General features: G+C 45.3%; 2 long non-coding RNA genes across 7 annotated transcripts in view; one reads left to right on the forward strand and one right to left on the reverse strand.

Moving 5' to 3' along the window:
- LOC309656286 overlaps nucleotides 1-21,033 on the forward strand; it is a 74,738-nt gene that overhangs the window by 11,482 nt on the left and 42,223 nt on the right. The window lies entirely within an intron of this gene.
- Nucleotides 4,281-21,011, reverse strand: LOC309656306. Its single transcript, XR_014261283.1, has 2 exons — nucleotides 13,873-21,011; nucleotides 4,281-13,536 (listed from the first exon to the last, which is right to left on the reverse strand). It is a non-coding gene; the product is annotated as an uncharacterized lncRNA (long non-coding RNA).

Below are 21,033 nucleotides of genomic sequence, written 5' to 3' on the forward strand. Positions count from 1 at the left end.
AGAAACAGCATAATTGGAGTCAGTGGACCAACCAGCTCCTAGATAAACATGAGGAAAAGGCAAAGAACTCACAGCCTTGACTGGCAATAGCTGCTGTTGCTCGTTATGGAAGGGAAGGCAGGTCTTCTCAGTACATTTGCCTAAAAAGATAACACTGTTAGCAGGGTAATCTTCGGAAGAGGGAGTAAATTACAGTTGTGTGTACATAGGAGAGAGCGTGTGTGTGTATGTATCTGTCATGGAGGTGGTGTGTGAAATGGGTGGTGACTCTGTGTGTCTCTCTCCTACAGATGCCTCTGCATCTGTAAGGAACCCGAGAGTTAGGTAGAGGGAGAGATGCTGTCTGCTGGGAGCAAGGGAGAAGGGCTTTGCTGTCCTTGACTGACCTCTCTGCTTTGTGGGCCCTGCACACTCCAGGCTAGTCCATGGGGATTCAGTGCCCCCCTGTGGTTGGCATGGTTCTTCCTAACTTTCCCCAGCTCCCAGGTCCCTTCCTAAGTCAATCCTGAATTTGGTTTCTAGTTACCACGCCCCAACTAACTCAGCTCTCCCTCCTGTCCTATGGTTCTTATTCCATTCTTCCTCATTTCCAGCTCATTCAGAAATCACTTCTGTTCCTCTTCTGTTTCCTTAGAGCCCTCTCTGGCTCCTTGCTGGGGATTCAGAGCTTTCGAAAATGATCAAGATTGTTCCTTTTTCTGATCCTGATGTTCTCTCTATGAAGCATTCTCTAGCTCTGCTCCAGCTCTTGATACAATATGGTTCAAACTAAACTAAGTCTGCTCCAGGACTGATTCCAGTCCTGGTTGGTAAGGATCTTGGGAAAAGAAAAGGAAATGGTCATTGAAAGTATGGCTGAAAGCAGAGGAGGCTAAAGGGGAATCTACAGGCTGCTGGGATGGGAGGGGGCAAAAAATGCATGACCCACCCATGCTTGAAATCTCCAGCCTCTGCTCACTGACCTCAAATGCTGAGAGCATCAGTGACCCAGAAACATGTGAAGAGCCTCGGAATCTAACGTGCTTCTCCTCAAGCCTCCTTTCTATAGTCACACAAATCCTCTGTACCAGAAATAGCTCTCTAACTTCCATATAATCATGTCCCTTCCAATTTCTCCTTCCAAAGTCTGGGCAAGATCACTGGAGTTGAAAGCAGCAGAGAATTGATGGTGTGTGGGACGTCTTCTGTTTAAAGGAAGCAGGGCAGACAGATCGACCTTCTAAAGGCACAGCTGAAAAATTTTTTTGGCCCTCATTTCAGCAAAATCACTGTGTTGTTCCAGTCCAGATTTCTACATAATTTATGTTCTTTGGACAGCAATTGATGTCAAATTAGCCAGTCTTTCTTGAATCATTGTAGTTATTAGTTTTTAAAAATTAATGTAATTTGAAAATATTTTGCTCTGTTAAGTCCATAGCAACTGGTATTGTTAATACAGTTCTTAAAGCAATACTTAGATTTGGAAATGAATTGGTAGTTTTATATACCATGTTCTCACACTGTAATGGGGTTGCATATGTTGAATTAACATGATCACATTAAATGTTAAGGACTATTTTATTATATAAAGTACTATAACTTACATTGTGATTTTTACCATTTCTTAAAGCATTATCTAGATACATAGATAGTTATAAAGAATTTGTATCAAGTTCACACATATTGTCCAAGCCTACATATACAAATTTAAGAGTAAAGACATTGTTGTCTATTGCAAACTGTGCCTCAGCTGCTAAGTACAACTATTGGGGATATTGTGCTAATTTTTGAATACCTTCAGAACTGTGCATTGGAATATGAAGGGAAAAAAGAAATAGGTGCTTTGTACCATGTTACATCATAACATAAAAATGCACTGCAGTCATGCTCTCTGAGAGGAAGAATTTGACAGATTTGTCTTTTTTTTCCTATATGCTTCTGCTGCCTAGTCCTTCCTGTATTTGGAAGCAGTGCCTGTCTCCTATCCTGGAAGAGGCACAATCTATAAGGAGTCTTGTCACTCGACATAGTCACCTTTAAGGATTTGGGCAAGAGATGTGGAAAAGTGTTTCCCCTGGATTAGAGCCATGTCAGTCCGAAAGCAGAAGTTTAGGATGATAGGTTGCACTGGATCCCAAGTAACAGAGGCACATCTGTTGTTTAGTAAATTTATTATTTATATGTCTACATTAGTTACTTGTGGGGCTTCCTCAAATGTGAGGCCCAGGGAAGGGGCTCTCCTTTCTTGGGCCTAAGGGTAGTTCTGGCTATATCTTCAGCACTTAGGCAAAGTCAGGCATATAGTCAGAGCAGATTCCTAATAAGCATCTGATCAAAAAATGTTTTGAGTGAGTTGGATGAGTTCCTGAAAGAGATGGTTGCTGGCTCTCTGGATGCTCTATAGTTGGTGAACTTTTAAACAAGAAGAGAATGTTTTCAGGGCAGGAAAAGGTTAGAATTGTCGGCCAGGAAGACACTAGTTTAGAAATGTTCTCTAGACAGAATACAGATGAGCTCTCAAGTTGACTTTGTATGGACCTAAGGAGGGTAGTTTCTACTTGAGCCATGAAGGCTGGACCCAGAGTTCAGACTGAAAGAACCCTGCTTCTTCAGAGATCAAGGGATAAAGAGCTCTGGCCTAAAATGGGGACTAGCTGTACATGTGAACTTTGAAGTGCACTGCAGCAGGCTTCACAGCCTGAATGGTGGCTGAGAGTGTGGCAAGCACGTTGTGTGGCTTGAGACAGTACCCAGAAATTTTGCCTAATGCTCTCTAGTTAGCATGTACTGTGAAAAGTCATTGTCACCATGGTGACAACGCGCTTTACGTAACTATCTATCAGAGGAAACGGGAGAGGCCTCCCTCATGCCGGAGAGGTATAGGGATAGAATAGGATCTCTCAGGCCACACTTTTTGGAGAAAAAGACTTTGTCTTTCAAATTTATATCGCAACAACTTAACCAGCTGACTGCAAAGCTGGCTAAGAAGTTTTCAGTGTGGGCATGTCCTTGACCTGTGCTCTGGCAAAACCACATGCTGCCTACTCCTGCTTTCCCTCTCCATCGAGAGGTTTAAGGGAAGAAGTTCTAGAGAACAGACTTGACAAATTTCAAGGGATAGATGGATAGATCTTTTTTTTTGCAGACTTTCACGTTTCCATAAATTTTAGGCATCTGCTGAAAACTGTCAGACTGTATTTCTTATCTGTAGCTCCTACCAAGAAAATAAAGTCTGTAACGTGGAGAATCTTAACCTGTGTTGGGCCTTGTAGCAAACTTAGGTTGTACGCTGCCCTTCTGGGGCATGTTGATATGGCTCTACAGAGCTTAGGAAACAAGTCCTTCATTCAACTGCAAGGTTGGGCCTGTGGCTCCTTGCTTAAGGGGAGAAAGAAATTTGGCTGTAGCCTTGGCAAGCTGTCAGAAAATGATTACTAAGATATAAAGAGACAGTTCACAGTAGAGGATTATGATTAGTGAAATAAAAATTGGGGAAACTATTTAACCTCACTAGTAAAGAAATACATGTTAAAACATTAGGATAGGGACTTGCCTGGTGGGCCAGTGGTTAAGACTCCGCACTTCCACTGCAGGGGACACGGGTCTGATCCCTGGTCAGGGAGCTAAGATCCCCGCACGCCGCGTGGCACAGCCAAAAATACACCACCCCCCCCCCCCCAAAAAAAGCATTAGGACACAGTTTCTCCCATTAAAATAGCAAGGTTGCAGTGAAACTTATATTCCACAGCAGATGGCATTATAAATAGGTGTTAACGTTTTGGAGGGCAGTTTTGCAATATATCAAGAGCCGAAAGGATTGTTTGTGTTCTTTGATCCATTGATCCCAATTTTGTTATTCTGTGAACATTTATAGGGTCCCTTCCAAATGACAGATAACATTCTAGGCAGAGACATCAGAGACTGGTGTTGCATACTGTGCCCTTCAGGAACTGACGGACGGCTGGGGGAAAACATACCAATAATCAGATAATAATAATACAAAGGTGAATGGGGAAGATGGGGGCCTACCTGCAGGTCTGGTGAGGGTGCGGCAGGGGACAGGGAAGGTTTCCTGCAGGAGATGACACCACGCTGAATCTGGGAGGATAAATAATTACCCTGGAAAACCACGTGGGGAAGGATGTTCCAGGCAGAGCCAGAATAAGACCTGGAGGTGGCTGTCCATGGTTCAGCTTGGCTGGAGGAGAGGCCTGGAAGTGATTTCAGCAAGTTAGTCAACCATTCTCAAGGCTGACATTAGAAAAACTTTTTACACGTTTAGTTTCTTTCCCTTGACTCTGTTTTTTTTTTTTTAATTTATTTTTATTTATTTATTTTTGGCTGTGTTGGGTCTTCGTTTCTGTGCGAGGGCTTTCTGTAGTTGCGGCGAGCGGGGGCCACTCTTCATCGCGGTGCGCGGGCCTCTCACTATCGCAGACTCTCTCGTTGCGGAGCACAGGCTTCAGACGCGCAGGCTCAGTAATTGCGGCTCACGGGCCCAGCTGCTCCGCGGCACGTGGGATCTTCCCAGACCAGGGCTCGAACCCGTGTCCCCTGCATTAGCAGTCAGATTCTCAACCACTGCGCCACCAGGGAAGCCCGACTCTGGTTTTTATTTTCTGCCTAGAGGTACATATTCATCCCTTCACTTCCCTGGGACAGACATAGGCAAATCATGCCACCTTGGCTACAAACTCCCGTGTAGTAGCAGCTGGCAAGCATGAGCTGCATTCCCTGGGTCTCTTTAACACAATGCAGGACTTCAGTGATCCCTGAGCCCCTAATAAGAAGCAGAGATGACTTCTTGGGTAGGAGAGACTGGCAGCTGGAGCCACAGGGCACAAGACAGGCAAGACCTACATCATCCTTTCCCTTTCCCATGGCAGCTCCATCTGGCATGGGGCCCCTGGTGCCTTGGCAGAGCAGAGAGTCAGGCCACAGTATAGGAGAAAGTGATGGGAACATACACTAACTGTCTCCAGAGAAGAATGGACTTAATCCTGCTCACCAGCATTGCCAAGAGTGAGATGGGAAGATTGAAAGCCTGAGAATTATAACCTAAAGGAAAAGTTAAAGGAGAGGGCCTGGGGAAGAAAAAGTTTTGCAACACTAAGAAGAGTCAACATGTAGTTCGTTTTTATATTCCATCTCCTCCAAAACAAGAACAAGCTGAATGGGGTCACAATTGCAGTACATTGGTCCCAAAGGCATTTAGACATATGAGAAAGCACTCTCTAGCAGTGATCATGTAGGTGCCAGCACAGGGATCTGGGAGACCCTGGAGAGCTCTATGGATAGGAGAAGCCCTGTTATCACCCCACCATGCTGTGAATGGCTAGATGGCCGAGATGCCGGGTTTAGGGACTCAGGCGCTCTCCTTTCGCCTAGGGGGTGGCTCCATTTCATTCGGTAAAGATCTGCTTAGCAAGTGCTGTGGACCATGCATCATAAGTGAACGTGTATCTATCTTTTACTTCAATTTTCCAGATGAGGGATAATGATTCTCGTCTAAGGGCCTGTGGCAGATCAGAATAGGGTCTGAAGCACAGGGCAAGCCCTGAATCCAGGAGGAAGAAGGCCAATCAGGGCTGAGTGGTCAGGCTGAAAGAACCAACTAATAGAAAAGCAAAGACTTGGCTGAGCAAGAGGGTGACCCAGTCTGCAGTGCATGAAGTTGATGAGGCATTTAGAGAGCTGTCCCCAAGTGTGGACTGTGACCAAAAAAGTCTTGAGACCAAAGTTCTGGCTCTCATGATGGAAGGAGGAGAGGACTAGGGGGTTAGGATTTTTCTTCATGGAACCTGGGAGGGCATTAGAGGAGCAGCGTTACTTACACAGTCAGCACCAATTCTTTTCCTCAGATCTCAGCTCCTGCTCTTCCTGCCTTCCGTCCTCAGGTCCTCTTCCCTTCCTTCCAGCTGACTCTGAGGGACCCTTCTTCACTGGGAACCTATGACTATCCTCTTCCCCAGGCCCTTTGATTTCCTGGCTTCAAATGAGAGAGCCCCAGGGCTACTTAGGGGAGAGGACAGTCAGGGTGGAGGCTGGCTTGTTGCTCAGACTGGGTTGCATTTGGTGAAAGGATTTACGCTTTCTAGTTAGACTCTCTTCTTCCTTACCACTGCTCTTCCAGATGAAATGGAACAATTGGATTCCTTCCCCTTACAACCTGTGGCAAAAAAAGAGGCTCAAGGAGAGGAGACAATTATCTGGGGAGTCCGGGAGTTGGGGCTGCCTTCTATTTGCTTCTTTTCACCCTCCAGGCCATGCCTGGGTCTGATTTCCCCAAGGACCACTGGGCTCCTGCTATGCAGTCTCGTCACATATTGCTTGAGGTCCTATTTGAGTGTCAAGACTGAAAGTCTCAACTTTCATCCCTGGAAGATAATGGGACAGTACTCCTTACTCAGCCCCACCACATGCAGTCCCTCCCTCCCTGGGCAATAGAACAATACACCTTGGGAGGGAAAGACCCTCAACACTTCTCCAGCCACAGAATCCTCAACTCTAACTCTGCGAGATCCTCAGCCCCAGGGCCTATTAAAGGGGGCTGGGCACATGAGATGAAGACTGTGGGAGTGAGGATTCTCACTGGAGGGGTAGCAATAGCTGTGGCGACCCTTCTGTGGTCCTGGGCAGAAGAGTGGGTAAGGGGCTGAGTGAGGTAGTTATAAATAAGGCAAAGTGAGCATGAGAGGAAGAGGAGGCTGGGGAGGCTTTCTTAGTTTGCAGCATGAGGCAGGTTTCTAATGGTGGAGAACTTTGTTTTTATTGAATTTGAAGGGCTCACCATTATTCTAGCCTGCCTCTCACTTTTTAGCTGTCTGACTTTGGGCAGGTCGCTGAAACTTTCTGAGAGTCAGTTATCTCTTTATAAAATGGGATTGTAAAAATGCTTGCCTTAACTCATAAGGTTGTGGTGAGGATCAGATGGGAAGAAAAAAGAAAAAAAAAAAAAAAGCTCTGTAATCCCTAAACCACTTCACAAATGTAAGTTATGGCAATTACTGAGGAGCGATTAGGTGAGGATCATAGATCCTTTGGGATAAGATGGGATCTCTGCACCACGTTTAGAAGGAGGTGGGATGTGGCCTCTTCTTGTGTGACAGCTCCCTCTACCTCAGTTCCTTGAAGAAATCTAGACCCCAGCACTGTGATTAGGAATGTGCTGGGCCAGTGCAGAGGGATGGGGAATAAAGGAAGGGGAAGCCCTAGAGAAGAAAAAGAAGGAGATGCGTCAAGTAGAAGAGGGTGTGGCCAAATGAGTGTCCGGAACTGGTGCAGAAGAGGGAGTGTCAGAAAATTCCAACAGAGTGGCGAGAACTTGCAGTACTACATTTCCTGACTAGGAGGGGGGAAGATACTGCATCTCGGGGAAGAGACATTCTCACTGCGTGCCTTTCACAGAAAACACGGTTATGACGTGGACCCTCCTCCAGTTTCTGCTGCTAGATCAGACTGTTTTTCTCCCAGGCCCAGGACTGCCACAGCGTCATCATGATTACCCCAGGTCCAGGATCCCGCGTGGGTCCAGTCAGTACCACCACGTGATGATGCAGCACAGGGGAAGGGTCTCTAGGGTCTGCAAGTCCCTCAATACCTTCCTTCGCCAGAGCTTGCAAAGGGTAAATGACGTGCAGCGCCATACCTACCAGGTGCCGGAATGAATGAGTTTTCCGCCTCTGAAAACTCACCGCCAAGTGGTATCTCTGGGGTCCTAGCCCTCTGACTGTCCTTACAGGTCGAGGATCTGGTCCTGGCACATCCGAGTGGCCTGTGTGCGGAATCAGCAGGTTCATCTGGAGGGCTGGACTCCCGGGTCACCGGGTCCTCCGTGGGCCGTCTGAGGATCTCAGCGCCCCAGCGCCTTAATTGGACCGCCTTTTGTGGTGCTTCCCCCTCGTTAGACTTCTTCCCCGAATCTGCACAGCTCACTGACCCCAGCCCACCATCTCTCTCAGGGCGCCTCAAGTGACAGGGAGTGGTGTGAGGAGACATGGGTGTACGACGGGAGAATGGCTATGCTGTCTCCTCCGCGCGTGATTGCCCTTCCTGCCAGATGAGTGCAGGGCCCCCGTGACATCCTAGGCTGAGACTTGCCACTTGGCCGGCTTTTCCCTGGTCACCCTTTCGCCTGGGGAATCTTCGCAGGGTTCGCAGTGCATGGGGTGGGAGCGGGGCAGCATCTACTTCGGGAAGCCTTGATCCCGCCCTAGGGTTATGCTCTCTGAGTCATGGAGGCAATTTGCTCACGAGCTGTTCTCATAAAACTGATCCTGGCTGACAGCGTTTCCTCTGGCGGCTCTACCCTCTTCTCTGGCGGAGGCGCCGCGCACCGCACCGGCAGGCAGGGGGCGCTATGCTGCTGGCTCCCCACGAGCCGAGAGCAACAGGTCGAAATTTCCCTCTTGGCTCTGCTTAGCAAGGCTGAGACCGGCTTTATCTTTTAAAAGCCTTTTTGAGCCCTGAGAGGAACAACAGAGAAATAGACACATAGGTTTAAATATCCTAAAACAGATCAGCTGCCAAAGTACAAGATTTTTACCCTTCCGCGGCGAACTGGCCCCCTGCCTTATTCTACCTGCTGCCTTGGGATAGTTACACTTTTTCAAAGACAGAAGAGCAGCAGCAGACACATCTACTGAGCATCCATTGTGTACCATGAGCCGCCAACAGTAGAGTGAAGATGGAGGAGGACCAGGGGAGGAGGGAGAGAGTATCAGCAGAGCGCTTCTCTCTTCTGCTCCAAGAGCAGGCGCTCTCTGTGAGCGTGTCTCTCTCTCTCTGTCTCTCTCACTATCATCATTTGTATCTCTGTCTCTGATAGTACGGGCATATGGTAAAAATATAACCTCAAACATTAGCGATGTGTATCCAGTGAAAAGAATATCTTCCTTTAATATTTGTCTTTTAGGCCCCAGTTTCTTTTCTAAAAGCAACAGATATTTAGTTTCTTTGTATCTTTTCACAGTCGATACATAATATATATGCCTATACACCTATATATATTTATTGGTATGTATAGAGGTTTGTGTGTGTTTGTGTGTATCTCTTCCATTTACCCCACGCATAGTAGTATCATATACAGTGTTCCGCACCTTATTTTTTAACTACTATGTTTTGGCGAAGGATGTACCTCACTCTAGTTAATGGCTGCATGGTATTCTCATCTGTGGCTATTTAATCATAGATACAATCATACAGTTTGTTCCAGTCTTTTACTGCTAGAAACAAGATAGAATATATATCCTGGAACAAAATAGCAACATCAAACCCTTTGTATTCAGCTGTTGACCAGCTCACTCCCATACACGATTAACGTTCCCAAGACCCCAGCACTGAAGCTCCTGCAAGCTGTGGGGTGGAGGGGAGTTGTGAGTTGGCAGCACCAAGTCTTCCAGATGCACCCAGTATCGTTGACCCCAAGGAAGCCTGGGAGACTATTATTTTTCAGAACATAACAACACGACCAGGGGACGTTTCCTTGTTGTGAGAGCCCAGTGACATATCTGCACATGGAAGTCAGCATTATAGTTTCAAAGTTCTGGTCTTTTAATACGAGAGAAAGCAAATACCTATTTATAAGTGTTAGATAAACTAGATACAAGTAAGAACAGCTAATTTAGTTTCATATAGAGAGAATTTTAGAGCAAATTGCAAGCTCTCATTTTCAAGCAACTTCTGTGGGGTAAGCACTTTACATAAATTGACTCATTTAACCCTCATGACAACCCATGAGGTAGATACCATTAGTCTCATTTCTTTTTTTAAATTTATTTATTTTTATTTTTGGCTGCCTTGGGTCTTTGTTGCTGCGCACGGGCTTTCTCTAGTTGCGGTGAGCGGGGGCTACTCTTCATTGCGGTTCGCAGGCTTCTCATTGGGTGGCTTCTCTTGTTGCAGAGCATGGGCTCTAGGCTCACGGGCTCAGTAGTTGTGGCTCGCGGGCTCTAGAGCGCAGGATCAGTAGTTGTGGCGCACGGGCTTAGTTGCTCCACGGCATGTGGGATCTTCCCAGACCAGGGCTCGAACCCGTGTCCCCTGCACTGGCAGGCGGATTCTCAACCACTGTGCCACCAGGGAAGTCCCCATTAGTCTCATTTTAAAGGTGATCAAACAGAGGCCCACACAGTTAACAGACAATAGCGCAGAACCAGGAGTGTCTCCCTCAAAAGCCAAGTGTTCCCATTTATTCCGGGCTGCCTCTGAAGAGGGAGCTGGGGTGCACCGTATGTTTAGGGTATCTCCTTTGGCAAAAACCTATGTTGAAGAGAGCAAGCTGGTTCCAGAGGGCTCATACATTTAAAAAAAACTGGTTGGGTAGACCCTGCCAGGGCTCCCTACAGATATAGGACAGGGGAGTAGGGGAACTCCAGTCCACATAGTGTCACAGAGCAGTGCTCCCCTCTGCATGGGATGGCATGAATGGATCCCTGACATCCTCAGAACATGAGTCTTGCTCATATAGGAGCTTCTCTAGAGGTACAAAGGATTGGACACCCACTGGGAATCTCCCGTATCTCTCCTAAGGACCTGGGACTTTGACATGGGCACCAGAGTGGCCATGGCAGTGAGAGGATGTAGAAGTCTTCCTGCTCTCAGTTCATGACTCTCTGAAGGAAACCTTAAAATTATCCCAAATGTAGTCATCTGGGCCAGGGACCTCCACTGTTCAACAACTTACTTATTTAGCAGTTTCTATTCCAGTCTCCAGAGAGGAATCCCAAGGAAACTTGGGTTCCTCATTAACTTCTCCATGCCTTCTAGAAATACCATTTCTAATATACTGCCCTGCAGCAGGAACTAATTCAAGAGAGAATTCTGGAAGGATCTGTCAGTGTTTTTGAGAACCAACATGGGCAACCTAGCTACTCAGCCCAGGAGGTTGTCTAGAAAATGAAGAAGAAATGTGAGAAGAAAGGGGTGGAAAAAGAGAGAGAAAAGAGAGAGGAGAGAAAGGTATATAATGAGAAAATATATTTATTTATGATATGGAAATTATTTTTCATTTCTAAATTAGTGGAATCCTTTACTGACTGCATTATATGTGCCAAGTCTTGTTTTAAGGGCTAAAACCAGGAGAGGAGTGGAATGTGTTATGGGAGGTGCTATCTTCTTTTTCTTGTACAAACCTTGCTCCAAATTTACATTTTTATTTTTTAAAAAGGGACATTTATTTATTTATTTATTGGCTGCATTGGGTCTTCGTTGCTGTGCGCTGGCTTTCTCTAGTTGCAGTGAGCGGGGGCTACTCTTCGTTGCGGTGCGCGGGCTTCTCATTGCGGTGGCTTCTCTTGTTGTGAAGCACGGGCTCTAGGCGCGCGGGCTTCAGTAGTTGTGGCACGTGGGCTCAGTGGTTGTGGCTCACAGGCTCTAGAGTGCAGGCTCAGTAGCTAGTTGCTCCGCGGCATGTGGGATCTGCCTGGACCCGGGCTCGAACCCGCGTGCCCTGCATTGGCAGGCGGATTCTTAACCATTGCGCCACCAGGGAAGCCCCCAAATTTCCATTTGGAACTCAGTAGGGTGCCTTTATCCAAGCTCTGAAAGTACTATGGCATCAGATATCAATAAAATCTCCTAAGATTCTACAGGCCAGTTCAGTCTTTCCCCAACCCCCTTCAACTCTTGAATCCTACTCCAGCCCACTAAAGAGCCATGTTATGTAAAAAGAGGCCCAGAATTCCCTGGTGGTCCAGTGGTTAGGACTCCGTGTTTTCACTGCTGAAGCCCCGGATTCAATCCCTGGTTGGGGAACTAAGATCCCGCAAGCTCCACGGCACGGCCAACAAAAAAAGAGTCCTAATAGTTGGAACAAATAGAGCCAGGGAAGGCTGTTTGCAAAGGAGAAACCCAGGTTCCTTTTTGTTTTTAGTAATGCCCCTTGTTTTCTCTTCACACAAACATTCTGCATCTCATCACCTCCTGATGCTGCAAACTGAGTCTTTGATTTTTTTGCTGTTCAGTTTTGCAAAGTGTTAGAACAGTTTGTTAAGTACTTCTTGAGTTTTCTTCCTCTGTTTCACTTGCATTGGATTTACTTTCTCTAATTTTCAGTCTGGACCTGATCATTGCTTCTACTCTATGTCAACTAACAACCTGAAAAAACACAAAAGTCTTTCTGTAAAATCTGTACAAGAATGAACATCTGGTGTTGTATAAAGGACTCCAGTCTAGGTTTCTAGAATCTTGGATTTATTCACATATGTGCTGTTTTCTACACAATTGTCATGTACATTCTTAGTGCTTGTATTTCACTATGTAAATTGGGAATTTTATCTTTTTTTGTAAACCACCCATTTATGGACAGTGTACTCTATTCCTGAAACTGTGTTACCCACAAGGTATATCAAGATACATGAAGTGCAGTCTAGATCCCCAAGTGGCCTGTTGAAAGTAGAGAAACTGATTTTGTGATAGAAGTAATATCACTTATATAAACATGCCTTAGTGGGAGTTCAAGGGGTGGAGCAAGTTACTTCCCCTGATGGGTCCAGGAAGGCTTCCAGGAGTAGACTCCATCAGAGCAGGGCCGTGAGGATAAGCAGGGTTTTGCTCAGCATTAGGGAAAGGCTGGGCATTCTAGGTGAAGGAATTGGTGTGGAACAATGCACAAAGGTGGAGAAGGACTGAGTCCTAAGAGATAGAGGTTAAATCACTGGTCCAGCTTCTAGGTGAGAAAAATTGGAATTAGACTCTTGAACTGGCATACCATAATCCTTCAACAAAATTAATCCACGTAATTTTTACTACCTTTCTATATTCTCATCTGAAAATGTGATCCTGTTACCACTGTTGTCCTTATATAAATATGGACACAGGGCTTCCCTGGTGGCACAGTGGTTGAGAGTCTGCCTGCCAACGCAGGGGACACGGGTTCGTGCCCCGGTCCGGGAAGATCCCACATGCCGCGGAGCGGCTAGGCCCGTGAGCCACAACTACTGAGCCTGCGCGTCTGGAGCTTGTGCTCCGCAACAAGAGAGGCCGCGACAGTGAGAGGCCCGCGCACCGCGATGAAGAGTGGCCCCCGCTCTCCGCAACTGGAGAAAGCCCTCGCACAGAAACGAAGACCCAACACAGCCAAAAATAAATAAATAAATAAATTTATTAAAAAAAAAATATGGACACAAATGTTGACCTAGACAGGACTGAAGGCCAAGCTAATAGCACTCTATTTTGTCATATTGTTTTGTGGAATTCCTTAATTCCTTTGACTATTAAGCATGTTTTTTTTTTTCATATATATTGTGTGTGAAGCGTTTTTATAGGTGATGAGGGTATAAAAGTGAATTAGGTATATTGTACCCCTTCTGTGATGCTTTAGTGTCTCAGTGGGCAGCAAGGCTGTACTCAAGTGTTTATAATATGAGGCAAAACCCATATACTCCAGTCATAGTCTACCTGGCTCAAGAGCTGATCTGATTGGCCTATTCAGTGGGTTTTGTTGTTGTTGTTAACAATTTAAAATAATTTAAAAATAATTTTTGGAGTTGATGATAACCTTTCCAAACAGGGATTTTCACATAGAAAATATGGATCCCTGGTTTGCCTTAAAATAGCCTGCCAGGGCTTCCCTGGTGGCGCAGTGGTTGGGAATTGGCCTGCCAATGCAGGGGACACGGGTTCGAGCCCTGGTCTGGGAGGATCCCACATGCCGCGGAGCGGCTGGGCCCGTGAGCCACAATTGCTGAGCCTGCGCGTCTGCAGCCTGTGCTCCGCAACGGGAAGGCCTGCGATAGTGAGAGGCCTGCGCACCGCGATGAGGGGTGGCCCCCGCTTGCCACAACTAGAGAAAGCCCTCACACAGAAACGAAGACCCAACACAGCCATAAATAAATAAATTAAAAAAAAAAAAAAAAGAAATACAACTGATTTAAAAAAAAAAAAAAAAATAGCCTGCCAAAATGTGGCCATGTAACCATCATCTAGAGCAGAGTAGCAACTGCCACTTCTAAAAAGCTCAAGAACTCTTCCCTGATTCCACTCCTCCCTCCTGACTCCCATCCTGTCTGTTCACTCAATGATGATACCTATCTGGCTCCTGTAGACATTTGTGTTTATGAGCCATCAGACTTGTTAAGTGTCCTGAGAGAAGTCTAGATGATACTCTACCCTATCCTTGACCATTCTCCTTTAGACTGTATTCAGAGAACATCCCCAAACACATTTTCTGATAGTTTTTTCTATAGATTCCCTCTGCACATTTTTAATTGCCCTCCATTGCCTTCAAATTAAATCCAAATGACCTAGTTGACAGGAAAGACCTTGGGCTGAGGATCTGTTTATTTGAAAAGAAATGAATACAAACCCATATTGAAAGTATACTGGATTCTCAGCATGATATTGTCTTTAGTATCAAAACGCTGCTAAATGTGAGCTTGTTCTGTTATTTCATTAGTTTAATCACCACATCAGCAGCCACTGAATTATCAGCCAATGTCATTATGCCATTATTTGTAATCCAGGGACATTGTAAGATATAGTCTTGGGAAACAGTCTTCTGCATTGTGGTAAAAACAACTGTTGAGGACATTGGCCACAGGGTTTCTCAAAGTCATCTGATGTCTAGCGCTTGCAATTTCTTCAGCCCCAGGGTACTCTTGCGATGTGTGCCCTTAACCTGCTGAAAGGGAGATGCCAACTGTCAATACCTTTCTGCACACGGCTTTCCTAATGCAGTGGTAATAACATTTTATAATTATAAACACTGCTTGTTTAACACTGCTTGGTTTAGCCTCTCTTTTGAACAGAGTTGAGTAAATATGACCAAATCTTTGATTTGGGGCTTCATTTTTTCTAGTGTCCTTGGGTTTTTTATTCTTCTGTGAAAGCATTTTTCCAGGTAGAATTTTTCAACTTAAAACTCGAGATACAGCTGTTTATGAAAGTATGAAACGTGTATAACTGCTGAGAAGTGAGCTGACTGATGTTAAGGAGTACACAGAGAGATATTTAAGGTATTAATTGTTATGGGTTTATTTTAACGTGATGAATAATCAGTGTGTCAAATCTGTGGTTTCATATATATTATTGCTTAGAACAAAACCGTGTGAAAAACTGAGCTGATAAAAAGGAAATATTAATAATACAGATGGAATGGAGCTATGGTGCAGGATATCTGATGTCTGGGAAATCCTGAGATGAACAGTCAGGCTTACCTGGGTCTATGCCCTAATTGTCTTGTTTCTCAGTTTGAGCTATTCCACTTGTTTCTCAACAATCGTCATTACTGCTGATAATTTTTAGTAGTTAAGGCTTTCCTTTTGATGCCATTCAGGCTAATTTTGGGCCTCTTAATTGTTAAGGTATGTTCTTTCTCCAAAGCCAGGATATTTTCCTGTGTGGAACGTTATCTCCTACTTCACCTCAGTCTCACGTGAGAGGAACAAGCTTGTTTGTCTGTTAAAGTGCATGGGCTTTAAAAAAAAAAGATCAGAGTTTGACTCACAGCTCTGCTATTCACCAACCATGTGACCTCACTCAAGGAGTCTGCCTTCCCTTTTCTACCAGGGAAACAGTAAAATTCTTTCTGGATACACAGACATCCTAAGTCTGATGGTGGGTCATGCTGGATGTTGAGCACAGGTGAAAACACTAGAAAGTGTAGGGAGTGTTACCAACTGGACAGCATTATTGTGAGGCTTAATCCCAATTGCCTTGTATGAAATAGGTGCATCAAAGAGGTGGTGGCTTTCTTGTTATTTTCAACCCTTTTTGCATTTATTTTCAACACTCCATAAGGTATAAATATCGTGAATGATGCTGAGATATTTTAGGCTGTATAGCACCCATCAAAGCTTTCTCTTAGGTTTAATAAGTTTTAGGCCTTCTGTTTTCCTATTAGACCAGAGGTTGGTGAGCCTCACTGGAGAGTGCCAAGAACGGAACTACTCCATGAATGTTTGCTGACTGACAGGTTTCCCCAAGTGCATTAGCCAGTTAGCCAGTCTTCACATCTAGACAGCCTCAGAGGCCTAAGATCACCCTGTAGTCTTCTGTGATGATCTTTTATCTTGCTCAATTAAACAACAGTTCTGAGGGGTAGGGATTTGCATGCTGCCTGCAATATAATAGTTAAATGTTTTTCTCGATAAGAGTAAAGCAACAATAACAATAATAAATATACATGCTCCATTAGTCAGGTTTCTCCAGAGAAACAGAACCAATGTTATTAAATATATATAAAGAGATTTGTAGTAAGGAATTGGTTCATGCAATTATGGAGGCTGGCAAGTTCTAAGATCTCCAGGGTGAGTCAGCAAGCTAGAGATCCAGGAGAGCTGTTGGTGTAGTTCTAATCCAAACGCAGGCAGGCAGGCTGTAGACCCATGAAGAGCTGATGTTTCAGTTTGAGTCAAAAGGCAGGAAAAAGCCGATGTCCCAGTTTGAAGGCCATCAGGCAGGAGAATTCTGTCTTATTTGGGGGAAGGGTCAGCCTTTTTGTTCTATTCAGGCCTTCAACTGACCGGATGAGGCCCACCCACATTAGGGAGACAATCTGTTTTACTCAGTCTATCAATTTCAATATTAATGTCATCTAAAACCACCCTCACAGAAATACCCAAGATAGTGTTTGACTGAACATCTGGGCACCCCATGGCCCAGTCAAGATGACACAAAATTAACCATCACATATACATACATATGTTTTATTTCAGGTAATCGAGCTATTTCTTCTGGATTTAGGTATAATCTTTAAAAAAAAATAAGATTTACATAGTAGAAAAATTCAGAAATGAGGATTGCATTTTCTGTAGACATTCCACTACACACACACACACACACACACACACAAACACACACACACACACACACACCCCTACTTCTTTATCAGGAATTCAGAGAATTACAAGAGTCTGAGTTGGAAGGAACTTGGACATTTGTTCCAAGTCCTTCATTTAACATCTGAGGACCAGAATGGTGGAGTGATTTATCTAGCTGACACAGAAAAGTAGAGATAGAACTGGGAAAGAAACACATGGCTCCTTGAAACAAGGATTCCATAAGTACTACGTGGCTATTTAAAAAACAAGGTGGGTCTATGTACAACCTGCAGAGATCTCCAGGAGAACGTGCAGAGTCAAGGTAGTGGGACAGAGAGAAGTAAGGAGGGAGGAGCTGGAACTCGATACAGAAGAGGAAGGAAAGTATGACAAAGTGAGCTTCTCAAATGAGTACTTAGACGAGTGAGGAAGAGGAGAAAGGGAGAGTCCTGAGGGCCTGGAGTCTGGAGGAGGAGGAACTGGTAACTAGGGGAAGTGAGACAGAGATGCCCTACTCTCTATCTCTCCATTCCCTCTTCTAGGACAGAGAACATGACTCAGATGCGTATCCTCTTCCTACTCACTCCTGGACAAGACAGTCTTCTTCTAGGCCAAGAACTTTGTAAATTTCCTCAATTAACTCCTCAGCATCATTAGTAAGGGTTAGGGGGCACTCCTTGCATTTGAAGTAAGACCTCCCCACCGCAATAGGGTTGATTCTCCAGGCTCAGCAGCATCAGGCATGGTTGATAACTCCCTCCTCCTTGATGAGGCTGACCTGGCAATGGGGCTTCTTGTGACACAAACAAGGGTGAAAAGCATTGTGAGATCAGCCCCAATGCCCTCAAGACAGATAGTTGTGTCAATCTGCATGTTGGGTGTGGGACACCACTGTCTCCTGGCTCTTTCATGACCCCTAATTTAAAATGCTGCAGGTAGAGAATTCCCTGGTGGTCCAGTGGTTAGGACTCTGCACTCTGGCTGCCGAGGGCGGCTGGGTTCAATCCCTGGTAGGGGAACTAAAATCCCACAAGCTGCCCTGGCAAATAAAAATAAATGAAATGCTACCCGTAGTTTCCCCACCCCTCCATTCTCCTTCCTGCTCTATTTCCCCCATAGAGCTCATCACCCTGTCTATATAACTTACATATTTATTATTTTTATTGTCTCCTTTTTGTCTGCTGTATTCTCTGAAGAGTCCCACATACCTCTAACGGTGTCTCACACATAGGTACTCAAGAAATGTTTGCTGAATAAGCCTCCTCAAATCAATTGCCATGACACAATATTCCTGAGATGTCAAGGTCCCTGACTGATTTAGGCTCCATGCCAGCCCTTACCAGCTGCTTTTGCAACTGAAGCTCCACACTGATCACCCACGAGGCCTAATAGGGGTCTGGTGTAGACACCTCCTTTCCTAGTAGGACAAGTGCTGGTGATCCAATCCCCTTTTGTTGGGTGAACCTCAGTCTTTCCTTCTAACGCTTCCGGTCCGGAATCCGCACCCCTCGCTGAACCCAGCCGGCTGCCTCTCTCACAGCCTCTCCGGTGGCTGAGGGCCTTTGACCGCAACGCGGAGCCATCTGTAAATGCGCCTTCCCGCCAGCAGAGGGCAGGTGCTGCTGCGAAATTCCGTGCTGGGCTCGCGCCTTGCTCCAGCCTTGCCGGTTTTCTTGGCTAGTTCTCCCCTCTTCCCTCCTCGCCCTCTTCTTGGGCAGGATTGAAGGAAACCGGGCCCGGAGAGTCAGCAAGTTCTTGCGTGCGCGCGACTGTGGTGATGGGACGGTGGGCATCTGCTCGGGAAAGCCATGCTCCCACCATGGGATGATGCTCTCCAGGCTCACTGACCGATCTGCGCACGGCCGCTCTAATAGAACTCCGATGGTGCTGACCCTGAGCCCCGAGTGACCGGGTCCACAGCGTTTTCCTTCGAGTCTCTTCACCCCCAAAGCCTCTGCCACCGCGCGGGCAGATCACAGGCTTCTGAGAGGGGTCTGGAGGCTCTACCCCGAGGGTCTCCGCTTCCTTCATAGAAACAAACCCCAGACTTGCAAGCACAGCCCGAGGACAAGGCGCTGCCAGGAGAGGAGGGGCCGCGGAGTAGGGGCGACCCCACCTCTCCCCTCGCCTTTGCTCTAGCAGGCGGGTTCCCACGGCCGCCACCTTGGCCGGCAGGGGGCGCTGCGCCGCCTGGACCCCGCGGGCCGAGAGGGACCAGAACTTTTACCTCCGGGTTCTTAGAGATGGCTTCGAACTTTCAAAAGCCTCTTTCAATCACTCCTCTTTCAATCACTGAGGAAAACCGCAGGATAATAAGTAAGTAGGCTTCAGATAATGAGCGCCTACTGTGTACCACGAACTCTCCATCACGAAGGTGGTGATGTGCGGAAGGAGGGCCGGGCGAGGAAGGAGGGATATCTGCGGCGCTCTGCTTCTCCGCCTCGAGGGGAGAGGTGGGAGTTTCGAGGTCAGCTCTATGCTGCATCACCAAGGCAATTTACGTTTTATTTCATCACTTCATTGTTTGAACTTTCTATGACCAGGGACCTTTCCTTACTCGACTGAGAAAGGGCTACACTGAGGTAGCCTATTTGACTTTTTACGTTCAAAATACAGATGCGTTGTACCTGCAAATGGCAGACGTAAATTCAAACGTTGAGAGCAAATCTAGTAAAAAGGATGTCTTCCTCTGGTCCTTGTCTAATAGGCCCAAATTTTATTTTCCAGACGCAATAATTTTTCAGTTTTTTTTTTTTTTTGGTATACTTTTACAGTCTTTATATAATCTACACATGTTAAACACATTTATAAGTTTGTTGACATGAGTATAGATGCGAGTGTTTCTCTCCTCTTTCCCCCCCCCCCACAAATAGTAACACTTTATATTCAGTGTTCTACACCATTACCTCCTTCCCAGCAACAATATATTTTGGACATATTCCATGCCTGCAGCAAGAGTGTACCTTATACTATTTAGTGGCTGTATAGTATTCTTCTGTAAGGATATACCATTGTTTTTTATCCAGTCCCATATTCAGGATATTCTGTTTGTTTCCAAACTTTTACTAGTATAAACAAGTTGGAATGATTATAGTGGAACAAAGCAGCAACATTAAGCACCATGTGTTTACTTCAGTGCATGTGCTATTGGCAAGTCACCCCATGTACTTGTCATGGGCTTCCTAGGGCCTTTGCTGAAGCTCCTGCATGGGTGGAGGGTGGGGAATGCTGTGGTCTGACAACAGAAAAGCCTTCCAGATGCACATGGTGTCACTGGATCTAATGAAGCCTAGGGAAAGTGAACATTTTCAGCACAACTCAGTTATTTTTTCTTGTAACGGGAATCTGAGGAGTCAGTATCAATTGGATCAAACTTTGGTCTTTTAATACCGGAGAGGGTTAAAATAATAACCATGTTTATATATGGAGGACAAACTAAGATGCCAAGAGAGATAACTAACTTATTTTTATATTCACACTGAACATATTCTAGAGCAAATTCAAAGTTCTCATTTGTAAAACAATTTCTTTATTTAAACTGACCCTCACAATAGCCCATAAGGCAGGTATTACTATCCCCATTTTAGAGGTTATACTGAGGCCCAAAGAGTGACGTAATAGCAGGTAGAAGCAGAGCCACAAGCGACTCCTTCAAAGCGTGATGTTATCCTTCATTGTGGGCTGCTTCTTAGAAGGAGGCAGGATGCATAGTAGGTTTAAGGTAAGTTTCATCCATTCAGGTGGCCTCTGAGTCTCTTGTCTAAGATGGGCATATCATCCAGGCTGAAATACCTGCTTCATCAGGTATGTCAGGGTTTTGTTTCCTAGGTAATAATGTTTCCTTAATAAAATGTATTTATAGAATGTGAGTCTCCATTCTAATGGTTCTCTCACCTTTCATACCCCCAAGGACCCTTGTTATTTTCCCTTCATGCAGAAGCTATGTTTATATACACAAGTAATAAAATTATTTTTTGCCATTTTAATTGATCACATATAATATATATATATATATTATATGTATAATTGTTATGTGATACTTTTGAGTACCTGAGTTAAATGGTTTTACCATGGCATAGGTACTTTCTGTTCAGTTGTTTCATTAGCCTCTGCTATTCCTCCTTAATATAGGTAAACGTGTGTTTCTTTTTGGATATTTGCAATAACATATAGTATAATACTTGCACTCTGGTAAAGCAGTTGTCAAAATGTGGTCCAAGGACCCTGATGGCTGCAAGGAAATAAATTCTTCCAATAATCTGAATGAATTTGGGAATAGATTCTCCGTTAATCA

This window comes from Balaenoptera physalus, assembly GCF_965194825.1.
Source record: "Balaenoptera physalus genome assembly, chromosome: 2".
NCBI lineage: Eukaryota > Metazoa > Chordata > Mammalia > Artiodactyla > Balaenopteridae > Balaenoptera > Balaenoptera physalus.